Source organism: Podarcis bocagei (assembly GCF_964188305.1).
Source record: "Podarcis bocagei genome assembly, chromosome: 1".
NCBI classification, from domain to species: Eukaryota; Metazoa; Chordata; class Lepidosauria; order Squamata; family Lacertidae; genus Podarcis; species Podarcis bocagei.
This window is the reverse complement of record NC_138125.1, coordinates 95467381-95480616: the sequence shown is the minus strand read 5'-3', so window position 1 is coordinate 95480616 and position 13236 is coordinate 95467381. Positions and strand designations below refer to the sequence as shown.

The window sequence follows — 13236 nt, the reverse complement described above, 5'->3', positions numbered from 1 at the left end:
GTCGTTTCTTGTGTTGTTGGAAAAGCATGTTTGTGATGACCAGCTTGTTCTCTAGGCAGAACTCTATTAGCCTTTGCCCTGCTTCGTTTTGAACTCCCAAGGCCAGACTTGCCAGTTGTTCCTTTTATCTCTTGACTCCCTACTTTAGCATTCCAATCCCCTATAATGAAAAGAACATCCTTCTTTGGTGTCATTTCTAGAAGGTGTTGTAAGTCTTCATAGAATTGGTCAATTTCAGTTTCTTCAGCATCAGTGGTTGGTGCATAAACTTGGATTACTGTGATGTTAAAAGGTCTGCCTTGGATTCATATCGAGATCATTCTGTCATTTTTGAGATTGCATCCCAGTACAGCTTTCGCCACTCTTTTGTTGACTATGAGGGCCACTCCATTTCTTTTACGGGATTCTTGCCCACAGTAGTAGATACGATGGTCATCCGAACTTAATTCACCCATTCCCGTCCATTTTAGTTCACTGATGCCCAGGATGTCAATATTTATTCTTGCCATATCATTTTTGACCACATCCATCTTACCAAGGTTTATGGTTCTTACATTCCAGGTTCCTAAGCAATATTTTTCTTTACAGCATTGGACTTTCCTTTCACTTCCAGGCATATCCGCAACTGAGCGACCATTCGGCTTTGGCCCAGGCGCTTCATCAGCTCTGAATCTACTCGTACTTGTCCTCCGTTCTTCCTCAGTAGCATGTTGGACACCTTCCAACTTGAGGGGCTCATCTTCCTGCCTGTTGTCCTTGTCCATGGAGTTTTCTTGGCAGGGATACTGGAGTGGCTTGCTGGTTCCTGCTCCAGGCAGATCATGTTTGGTCAAAACTCTCCACTATGACCTGTCCGTCTTGGGTGGCCCTGCACGGCATAGCTCATAGCTTCTCTGAGTTATTCAAGCCCCTTCGCCACGACAAGGCAGTGCACCGATTCAAAAGCCAGCTGTGGGAGCACACTAGGACAAGAGAAAATTATAATGTGTATACAGGCTCAGTGTGTCAAGACTTCATCCCAGTCATCAGCCTGGCTCTTTGACATTTTAATGCCAAGAAAATGGACATATTTTCCTTCCCTCACAGAATCTGGACTGTCAGCTGTTTAGCTCCTTGAGCAAGTCAACATTCCATTCCATCGTATCAGCTGAGCTAATCATTGTCAGAAATTTCAACATCCCAAGCACAATACAATGTGATTTTATATTGAGTAAGGAAACCTGTGATTGAACAATAAAAGCAACTTGCTTATCAGCCATAAATCTTAGAGAAGTATAGTTGTACGCAGGTCATTGGTGCAAAATAGTTTCTAGCCTTTTGGAAAATAAAAATTCAAAGGTTAGCTTTTGAAAATGTGCAGTTTAAATCAAAATAATTCCACTTTTGGTTGTGTAGTAGTGAATAGAGCACAAAAGATATTGAGCTAGGACGCAAGGAATCGGGTTGTGTCAGAACTCTAGGACTGATGGTGGGAAAGTATCTTTTGAAAGCAGAGAGCGGGAAGAGAGAATCCAAACAGAATCTTAGATTAGTTAAGGTTCACTGAATGGCTTTGTTGAAAATTCAAGAAGAGCATTTAAATACAGAAGTGCTGATGAAGGTGCAGGGCATCACAGATCTGTTTCCATAGTGATGTTGTTCAAACAGAAGCTTAGAAGTGCATTGAATATATCTTCTATAGAAAATGGCAATCTTGGGGAGGCACTGACATTATTCGTTAGGTCTCCGTGACTGGATGGATTGTAAGGGACCATCTACATTTTCGTTTGTCCCATGATCTCAAGTCACAGGTCTGATAGGGTTGGGGGTTTTTTGTCCTGGGAAAACCTGTTTACTGCTCAATTGGAACAAACATCAATCCACAAAAAACCCAGTTTACATTTGTTCTGATTCATCAGTAAACAGCAAGTTTTCCAGGGAAACTGGTGGGTCAAAAAGCCACCTCTAGAACCCTTGACTTGAAATCACAGAATGAAAGTGTAGATGGGCCCTTGTGGAGTGTTTCCTCAGCCTCTTCTCTTCTCTCCTTGGGAGTACTCTGGGCAGCAGCACTGCCACTCCTGGTCTCTGAGCTGCCTCCCTGCCGCAAAGAGAGGTGCCTCCTCCCTCTGCCCACAGGGGCCTGGGAAGCCCCCACTGGCCAGCCCCAGAGGCACCATTCGCCTGGGGAGCTTGTAGCCAGGGCTGCTGCAACAAACAGCTGTGCAAGCCTTGGGGAGGCAGAGATGCAAGAAGGCATCAGAGAAGGGAGGGAAGAAAAGATGGACAGAGGCTAGTGTTGCCTGTGGCACCCCTGACCATCATTCAAGGCACCCCAGGGTGCCATGGCACACTGGTTGAAAACCACTCCCTTAAGCAGCACCAGATTGGGAAAGATACTTGCTTGAAATGTTTGTTGAAAGAGGAAGGTTTTCAGTAGGTGCCAAAGACACAACAGAGATGGTGCTTTTCTGATATTCAAGAAGAGGGAATTCCAAGCTGCAGGTGCAACAACACTAAAGGCCCGATTCCTACATTGTGTAGAATAGACTCCTGATTAAGATGGTATCTGCAGGAGGCCCTCAACCTGCACAGCACAGGTGATTTATCTTCTCCTTCTCTCCCTCCCTTGCAAAATGCTCAAACTAGGAAACTTAATTTGTTAAAAAGTCAAAATCAGTTTAGGAAACCTTTGAAATATTTGGTTGCTTAAACTTGTCTGAGGTGCTATTCCTAATATTACAAAGTGGTTGTTAACAAAACCCAACACTACTGAATGTAAAAATAAAATAATCAGTTACAAGCAGCAGAAGTGCAATAATTTATTAACATCCACTCTTCTGGAGAGCTGTGGATCGCTTCCCATGTGGCGGCAGCCCCTTCCTCATTGGCAAATCAACTTAGAATCCCATTTCTGTTGTTGTAGTCAATAGGAAAGTGGCTTGCTTATGGTCTTGTGCCAATCACAGAGGTTTCAGCTTTACTCACTTCTCCGTGATACACTATTTGGGCCCTTCCAATAATGCCTTGATCAGGCTTCCCCATTGCCAACGTTCCCCAATGTGTAGCTTGCCCTCATACAAGCAAGACTATGCTTTTCCTCTCACGTTACATTAATTGTGTGAGGGAATAACACCCAAATGCCAAATAAGGCTGTTGTACCTCCCGAAATCCCCTCTTCCACAATAGCCACTGCTCTAATGTTGAATTTGATTTATGGGGTTCTGGACTAAATTTAGCTTCTGTGCCAAAGGCAATAACTCCTCTATTCTGTTTCTTAAATTACCTTATAGTTACTTCAGAAGGCAGCTACACTGATGCTTTGGTAATGTGCACAAATATTTTTTTATATATAAGTTAGGTGAGTCATTGCCCAAACATTTTGTAAACCATCAACAACCTTGCTTATAGCCTAAACAAAAGAAGATCTCAGGATTTTGCAATGTGGGTCACATCATCACTGAAACAGGGGAGTTGGGTTCTGAAGCAGATTGCTGCTGATCAGTTACTCAGGCTGCTGTTGTGGTGCAGGAAGAGAGGCATGAGCTGTAGTAGCCAAAACAGGAATGGGGGATAGGAAGGGCCAACTGGATCAGAACAAAGATCTATCTAGTTCAGGGATGGGTAAATGGTGGCCCTCCAGACACTGTTGGACTCTGGCTCCCATCAACCCTGCCTTCATGAGAATAGAACTCAACAACATCTAGCACCCCAACCCTTATCTAGTATATTGTTTCCTGTTCTACAAAATAGCCAGCAAGACGTTTCCGAGAAGCCCATAATCATAGCATCAAGGCCTTTGCCCTTCCTGCTTCTGAACATGGAGATTGCATTTAGCTATTACAGCCAGTAAATGCTAATAATTTGATTTTCCATGGAATTGCTGAAATCATTCTAAGGCTGTGGTCACCACCACATATATGGCAGCAGCTTTCCTATTTTAATTGTGCACTGATGGGAAAATATATATTGAGGGGGGGATCTTTCTTGAATATGTTGTCTATCTATTTCCTTGGGTGCCCCTGAATTCAAGTATTATGGGAGAGGGAGAACATGTTTGTTTATTTATTTATTTAAATGCTGCATCTTCCAATCCAAAACAACCAAGGAGTTCTGTCTATTCACTTTCTCCACACCACATTGGTCAGTGTAGGAACTGGCTGTATAGAGGAAGAAATAGCTGAAGGAGTGGAGAATCCATGTGGGTATATTCTCTCGTTGAGATGTTTAGACTGGAAGGAACATAGGCACTCTTGTAAGTTTATTAGGGCACTTTATTTCATAAAGTTTAGAGAAGCAATGCCCTAGCTGTTTTACAAAATCGTATGGGGGCAACCTAGACATTTGGCAGAGACCTAAGTCTGGGAATGTGGTTTCTGCCCACAAACATCTAAAAGACAATGGGGGGGGCAGGGAGAGTTGCAATTCTGGGAGTAGAAACAGTGAGTGCCCACATCTGTTCCCCTGCACTGCCCTTCTCATGCTGCGTTCAAGAGTCCGAGTCCTAAGTGCTTCTATTATGAAGTTGTAGGGATTCACTATGCAGAGGAAAAACACATGGGTGGTACCATAAAGATTTTGGGATGTGAGGAGGTGTTAGCTGCTTCCTGTCAGATTATAGGCTAGTGGCTGCATTCTCTTCACATCTGTGCCTGCACACTCTGCCTATGGGTGGATGCTCAGAGGATAAGATCTGTCATTATCAGGAAATAGAGTTCGGTTGCTTTGTTGCAAAACAACAGCTCCCCAATAAAACTGTTTAAACATAAACACTTAAGAAGAAAATAGACTTTGAGCAGATTAATGCACACAGCAGAAGTGAATGTCTAGGGAATGAATGTGGCTTAAGATGAGTTTGACCCTAAATGTTCACGAATGAATAATTTGCATGTGTACAGGATAGAGCATAGCCCATGGTATTAGTTCAGGGAGGGCAATCACCCCACCGGGGGGGGAGGGATGGGGGGAGTGGGGCTAGTTGCATAGAACTGTGATTAAATGTTTCTACTTGAGTCAGTCACACATCTCCCACTGGTCCACTTTATACTTTCAAACTCCTGGACGCTGTGTCTAATGCATTCTTTTGTATACTTAAGTTTTGTCTTCTTGCCCAGATATGGCACTGGCACCACAGGCAGACGGCAGGAAGAGGGAATGAATATATTTTTTCATTTGAAGTGAAGCCACACCAGAAGATGTTATGTTTAGTCTCTGAGCCTCATCAGTGCACTGGAGAAGTTTTCTTCTGTTAGCAAAACACTAGAGATATGAACCAAAGTGGAAAGGCCGAGAGGTCAAGCCAATGTTCTCATCCCCGCTTTCTTCATTCATTCAGAGGGTAGCTGCTGCTGCCACTGCTAGATTAGTTCTTCAATGACTAAAGCTAAAAAGGATCATTCTTTTCAGCCATTCAGCCTGGTTCTTCAGGGTGATGGGAAGCTAATCAAAAGTCTAGACCTCCCCAAAGTTTTCTGGTAGAAAACTAGAATGTTGGTAAATGGCAGGACAGCTTGAAGCAGAGGGCGCATGAAAATCTTCTCCTGAGATAAAAAGAGCACTTCATGTGTAAGACGTGTTCATCATACTAGTTAAGGATTATAAGCAATAATTATTTTGAGTTTACTAATAAAACCCACAACCCACTTGAACAGTCTTAGCAACTCACCTCCTGATCACGACCTACAGATTGGGAATCACCAATATAAAGTATGCATACATTTATGTCCTGCCTTGTTGCCTGTTAGACAACAGGAAAATGAAGTACGGTATAAACAAAATAATACTGAAAGCACAACAAAAAATTGGTGCAGTTGCAAAAGAAAACCAAAGCAACACGATCCAAAAAGTCAGAAAACATCTAGAACAATACTTAATTATCACTTATCCCAAAACCTCTCTGAAAAAACAGTGTCTTCACCCTTCTGCCTGGGTGCCACTACTATGAAGGACCTGCGTCATGTAACCACACACCTTACTTCATTTGGCAGAAGAAAACCGAGCAGGTCATCTGATGCTGACATGTTGCATCTTGCACATTCCCTGTTCACAGAGGAAGAGCTTCTTTGGCATTGCAGCACTCACATAAGTAACAGTGTATGTGGATTAGAACAAATATTTATGCCCATTTTTATCTATGTGCTACCTCTTAATCTTGGATTATCCAGATCAGGGGATCTGTGGACATCCAGATGTTGTTGGACAACCATTTCCATCACCCCTGACAATTGCTCATACTAGGTGGCGCTGTTGGGAGTTTGATTCCAACAGCATCTGGAGGACCACAGATTCCCTGCTCCTAATCCAGATAATAGAAGCAGAATATGCAGGTGGTGCCTATAGGATATCTCATGTCACATGCTATAACTAAAAGACACACTGATGTCCCGTGTCACATGTTATAACTAATGGATACACAAACATTGATTTTTGCGGGCTTAAATGTGCCTGACATCTGATTATTTGTGATGATATTCTTGAGGTGGCACTGTATTTTGATTGAGAGAGCTTTGGTTATTTTTTTGCTAGTTAAATGCACTAATCTAGTGCCAGCAGTAAAATGCTTTTCGATTAAATTGAAGGGACTGGTTATGCTTATTTATTTGTTTTAATCCTCTGTAAAAATCTTAAGTGAGCTACCCTTTTGATGTGTCTGGAATTACAGTAATTGACGGAATCTGTCAGGGGTCCTGTTTCATGCTATTACAGCCCTCTAAATTACTATCTTGAAGGACTGCTGCAGCCTAGGAGTTTTCATTCCTTCAAACCAAGCAGCTAGCTTCAGACCTCAATCATTCTAATTACAGACAAGTAATGGCTTGAGATTATTTGTAATAACCCTAAATTGCTCTGCATTTCTTTAGAAGACTCCACTATTTTATAATATATGTATATTTTGCAGGACAACTGGTTGGTAATTGTGTTAGGCTCGAATTCAGTTAAGTGACCATGCACTGTAATAGTTTGAATGGTCTGGGCCAGTTCCAACATTGTTTTTCCTCTACTCAAGGTTCAGGAAGTGAGGAACAAATGGACGGATACACCGCTTTCCTAATGCCAAAATGGGCATACACAAAGTCTGACTCTACATTTCTTTCTAGGCCTCTTCCAAGGTATCAGTTTTATCATCGTTAGGGATTCTGAGAAGACAACCAATTTCTCTCTGTCTCTCTCTGTGTTTTTAAGAACTAGCTATAATTGAACTGCTTAGCTCCAGTATTGTCATGAGTCCTGTAGAAGTGTCATAAATGGGATGGTTGGATCCTGAGGATGAATGGGTGGAACTTGAAGAGTTGCAGCTGAAGGACCCTGTGGGGTGGGATCCTAGTGGGGTCTGTAAGCTGCCTTGAGTCCTGTCAGGGGAAAAGGTGGGGTATTAATATACGGTCCCCCCGGTCAGTTTCCTTCCTCTTTGCAGCCCCAGACACCTGTTTCTGTTTTCTTTTCTGGAGTAGAGACAAGTGTGGTGTCAGCTCCCTAAAAAAGGTCGACAACTCTGGGGAACCTTTCCTTAAAAAAAATCAACAACTTTGGGGTCCCCCCCTAAAAAAATGTCAACTACTCTGGGCAACCTGGGGGGGGGGGTGCTGGGCGGATCTTTGCACCCTGGCGCCACATATGATTAAGACAGCCCTGTGCACAACAGTGCATGTGGAAAGTTGTGTGTGGGCTTTGCATTCTAGCCGTTATTTAAATATACAGCAAAACCAGGAAAAGTATGTAGCAGTAGTCCTATCCAACAATTTATCCAGAAAATTAAATATGTTTGAATGCCTGCCTAAGAAGGAAAGATCTCACCTGTCTTCTGCCAAAGTCCTGGCAGGCTTCCTTGAGAAGGGAATTTCACAGTTGTGGTTTCATGATAAAAGGTCTAATTTTAAAGCTTTAGCACTAGGGGCAGGTCTTTCCCTATACACATCAATGGTTAGGGGTAGGGGCAGGGGCATTTTGAAGAATTGGTTTGAAGGTAAGATTTATGCATTGTGGTGGTGAATGTCCACGAGATCATTTTCAGGCAGAAGGAAAAGGTTTCAGTGTTATTTGTGCTGTGCAGCTGCAGGTCTACTGCTTTTACAACCCAAGTATTCTAAAATGTGTTCTCAATTACCTTGTGCATATTTTAAAAGAATTAAATTTCCATCAAAGGGTTTTACATACTGTTTGATGTTACTGTGTCTAAAGATCCTGATCAGAATAAAGATAATTTTGACTGTGTTCATATTGTTCCATTCCAAAATATAAGCTTCCTTTTGTCTGGATTGTGGCTTTCAAAGGAGGTTGGTTGGTCTTTTTCATGTTGTGACCTCTGACATCTCCAGTGGATGTGAACTGAAGATCTAGGTCTGAAACAACATGACTGTGGTGTGGCTTGTGTGGGGTCTGCAGATGCTTTGTGTATCTTGGTGTTCTGCAAGTTTTATAGCTCTGGAGTTCAAGAGAAAATATTGCCTCAGCAAGTGGAATTGCTTTGGATCTCTAAACTTCCCTCAAAGAGGTTTCTTAGCACCATAAGCAGTACTGGCCACCCTTGGTGGGTGTGATGTACATGTCAGAAGCTTCTCTACAAGGCAGAAATACACCTGCCTATGAATGGCTTGAGACAGACAGCCTTCATTGAGGTTAGTTGTATAACTGGCACCCAGGGGCTTCTCACATGACAAGTTAGTGTGGAAAGGCCTCCCTGGAATGTTTGAGAACTTTTGCACTAGTGCAAGCAGCCAACACATATGGCTCTTAAAACAGGACATTTTATGCTCCACTTCCTAGAATACCCCCATTGTGGGCTTGATCTGATATTTCTCTTAAAGTTACGATTGTTAAACACCAGGAATTACGAAGATGCACATCGTTTGCTGAGTTCTTAAAATATTTTCATACATGTTTGGCTGGGCTATTAGAATTTTTCTCCTCAGAATGTGAATGACCCCTAGGACATTAGTTAGGTGAGATGTGGGCTGATTCTGAACTCCCCTGCAATCTGTTTTTGTGTGTGTCCTAGTAAGAAATGGAACCTGTGGATCGATTCTTACAAGCTTTGGTTTCTTTTTTTCTTTTGGAATAATCTTTGTTGAGTTTTAAAGGTAACAAGACAGAGAAAAGATATTAGAACAAAACAGAAATCATTGTAGAAGAAAAATTAGGCACAGGTTTCAAATCAAGTGTTTCTTCCTTGATGACTCAGTAGGTTTTGGGCAGAGATCTTTCCTACAGTTACCAAATGCCAAGAATTGAATCTGCTAAGTATGAGCTATGGCCCCTTCCCAACTATGTTTTTTTGGGTTCCATCAACTTCTTGACAGGAAGTAGAATCATTGTTGATATACAAATGCTTTTTTGTAAAAACTTTGTAATAATTGTACATATGAACACTTATGACCCTTGTTATTTATTTCATATGTGAGCTTGGCTTATATGAGACCCAAATGGTGTTATTTGTGTGTGCCGCAGCCATACGAAATTTGGATTAATCTTACTATCCATTTTTAAAAACAACAACAGTACATAAAGAATGTAGAACTCAGTGGTTTTTGCCTTGGGAAAATCCAGTTTATGCCAATTTTACCCATCCTGTTGTGATATGGTGACAATCAACTATTATACTTATGTCTGAGAAATACTATAGTCATAGGGTCAATGATGATAATTAAAATTAAAGAGGATTCTGAGTGCACATTAAGGGTCAAGTAAGATTACTACCTGTCAAGATTACTACCTATGATTCAGCCATCTGTTAAAGAACCGGTCTATTCCAGAGTTTCCAGGCAAGTGGTACTTCATGAGGCCATTTTATTACAGTACAGAAATCAACATTCAGTGAAAAATACAGTTGATTTTCTCTTGTTCCTGTTACAAAATTAAGACTTATTCCCAGGTAAGTGTGTATAAGATTGGCATCTCACTGAAAAAAAACTTAGGGATCACACACAGATCTCAAATTTAGTATAGTGACACTCATACAAAAGCTAGTTTCAACTCCTAAGAATCTCACACATTTGGTGTTATCAGTGTTATTTTCTGTCCCTATTTCAGCTGTCTTTTTGTATTTACTAGACATACACACATTATGAAAGCAAGTGTCCCTTTTCTGTGCCAACCCATGGCCCATTTTTGTAATTTATCAAGATGGCCTCTAAAGTGATTTTCACATGAAGAAAGGTAATGCAAATAAAGGTTTGGACTGCAGTCCTACTGCACTTACCAGGGAGTAAACCCACTGAACTCAGTGTAACTGAATTGACATGGATAGGATTGGGGTGTTATGCAGGAATAACAGGCCTAGTTTGTTTACCAGTCCTATTTTATTTATTTGTTTAAGGAAACCAGAGCATTAAAGAGACAAGTGCTATAAAAGCCGTGGGTCAATGCGTCTAGTTGTTAACCAGAAGGTAGGTGGTTTGAGGCCACCCAGGGACAGTTGTAGGGTCCCTTCCAGGGGGACCACTTTCAGGGTCCCTTCCAATGCTACAATTCTATGATTCTATGAAAACCTGATAATGCAAAAAATAATAATGCAAAAAACAAACCTACTATAAGGAAAGTACCTAAATGAATATGCAAAAGAAACTCAAACTCAAGTACATATACTTATTCCACTATATATACTGGTAACACGCCTTGCTTTGCCTGAGAAAGTAGATCAGATTCATTAAAGCTTATGAGTACTTATTCTGAAACTTCTCTGATTATCTGTCACTTCGCTGAAGACATTCCTTGTTTACATATGAAGCAGTTAAGATATGGATTTGCCAATTCACCCATGGAAAATTCTACCTTAAGCCACAGGAAAACTGTTTGGGTGAAAATAGTAGTTTCCATTTTGGGGCAAATTGCCATTTCAGGGGAATTAATTTTATGGAGGAAATGGCATGGCTTTCTCTGTGTGTTTGAATGTAAGGAATAACTCCCCTCTCCTCCGCAGTCCAGATCAGGACTCTCTAGTTGTGGGTTTGTTTGTTTGTTTTAAAAAATAAGGTTTTAAGGTAATAGAAATACAATCACAGCTTTTCCAGAATAGAGTTTCATGCTGTCTGTTAAAGTACACATAAAGTACAAATCAGATTTAAGGAAGGTGCATGCACGTTAATTTCTCAGCAACATAGCCTACTGTAGGTGCCTATCTCAGATTATGGTGGTTACGGTCGTCTTCTTCCTCCTCCTCCTCCTGCTGCTGCTGCTGCTGCAGTAGCAGCAGCCTTCAGTATGATTTGATGGAGGGAGTGATTTGCCAGACACCCTTTGCTGGAAAAGTAATCTACAATGTTGGCAACCAGCTGTATTTCTCAAGCAATTACAGGTGCTCCTATTGGCTTTCTTGTGGCTGGGATTATAGTACCACACAGTTCTTAAAATATTGGAGGAGAAAAATAAGTTTTGAAGATTTTAAGCAAATAATTTTCCACTTGGTCCCATGCTGTTGGCAGGTTGCCTAGCTCTAAGCTAGCTAAGGCAGGGAGAAGAAACAGCTCTATCAGTTATACCCATCTGCCACCAACAGAATAATGCTGACTTGCACTGGCTTGGCCAGACTCTTGCGCTCTTGATAATTGCTGGGTGGGAGGATAGGGAGCTAGTAAAAAACAGCTCTAGGAAGATGTGAAGAGGGCAGTTGGGTAGCCACTTGTGTTCTACAAAAAAAAAATTAAAAAATGCAAATACATAAAAAATGCAAATGCATAAAATTTGCTTATGTTAATTTACATGCATAGATGCAAATTTAGCAATGACAACTATAAAACTAAAAGAGAAATACAATACATCTCACCATAATGGGAAATACTGTGAATAGGTGACCAGTATCCTCGCTCAGTCTGCTATCCAGAGCCACCTGTCGATCGGCAACTTCAATATCCCTGCCCTATCTCAGATTGGCCAGCCCTTCAAATAGAGGACTCATTGCATGTCCACCCACAAAGGAAGCTTGGTTAGCCAGCCCCAGATGGAAAAGTGTATGTATGTATGTGTGCTTCCTGCTTCAAATGACACACCCATGCTTTCTCTGATTGGGCAGGGAGAAAGACTTCCCTCTGAAGTATTGAAGGAGGCAGCAATTTGAGTTACAGAGTCTCCTGTACCCATAGCAGAAAGGCAGCAGAAGTGGGAAAGCATAGTGGTACAAACCAGGCAGAACTTCAGCATGGTACTCTCGATGAAAAGAGAGAAACTAGAGCCAGTGAGTAAAGTACTGTAACTCCAGAACTCTACTCTTCCTCTCTTACTTTTGTTTTCTGTTTTATTTGCCCTTCATTAAAGAAGCCCCGCTCCATGTACAGGGAGAGAAATAAGTCACCAACACATGAATGTTGCCAATCTTAAAGCAATTCATGGGCTCTTTCCAAGACTCCAGGCATATCTGATTATTTTATGACTTCACAACATCATGGTATAAGCTTCCTGAATGCATTTTATTACGATCCTGGCAATACGTGTGCAACCTTTTCTTTTGTAATCTGACCTGCCTGTTTTCAAAATGAAGGCTTTATGTGCAACTCTAGTTGCTCAGCAATTGTATGTTTGTTGACCACTTTAACCTCTAGCATGTGGATGTACGTGTGAAAGGAACTGGTATAGTTCAAAACTCGAATATTAATATTCATTTTCCATCTCATAGGATGATGTCATTTTAGGCACACTGTAGGATACTAATAGTGCTGGAGAGGTTAGGGTTCCAAGAAGTAGAAAGATCTGTGAATGTATTGCATAGTTCCAAGAACTTGATGTATTTTTTTCCAGTATTCAAAATCATTAGCACTTTTCTCCTTTGGAGATCATGGGATGTCAGCCATAGTACCAAATAACAGCAAGATTTAGTGGGATGTGTAGCTTTTTTTACAGGGTTCTTTTAGCTATGTTGTTGCCTTTTGAAATCAGGGCTCAAAATGTTTCTGAGACAGGCCTCTATGGTTCCCAATGGAGAAATGCAACATTTTCATTTCATTTGAGGAAACACAAAATCCACCCCTCAACCAAGACTGATGGCTCTTTCTTTATTAACTTCTTGAAGCCTAAATTATACCTGGGCTAGCCAGGCAGGCGAGTAGCTGCTTCTATTACACCCGTATGAGGTCAGCTTTGTGGGCTAAGCTGTTTATGCAAAGCGGCTTCTGACACTGCTCTGGTGATTTTAGGTATGCCACCGTAACCAAGGGTTTGGTTAGTGTGGTTAAGATTGTTGCAGACACAAACAGCTTGCCAAACGAAGCTGTCTGTAATGTGGTTATGTACCAATCAGTAACCCACAGAGGCAAGCTGCCTGTTTGGACC

The 13236-nt window shown here is 41.5% G+C and overlaps 1 protein-coding gene across 1 annotated transcript in view; it reads left to right on the top strand.

The window, feature by feature from the left end:
* Positions 1 to 13236, top strand: part of MYLK (myosin light chain kinase) — a 181723-nt gene that overhangs the window by 12894 nt on the left and 155593 nt on the right. The window lies entirely within an intron of this gene.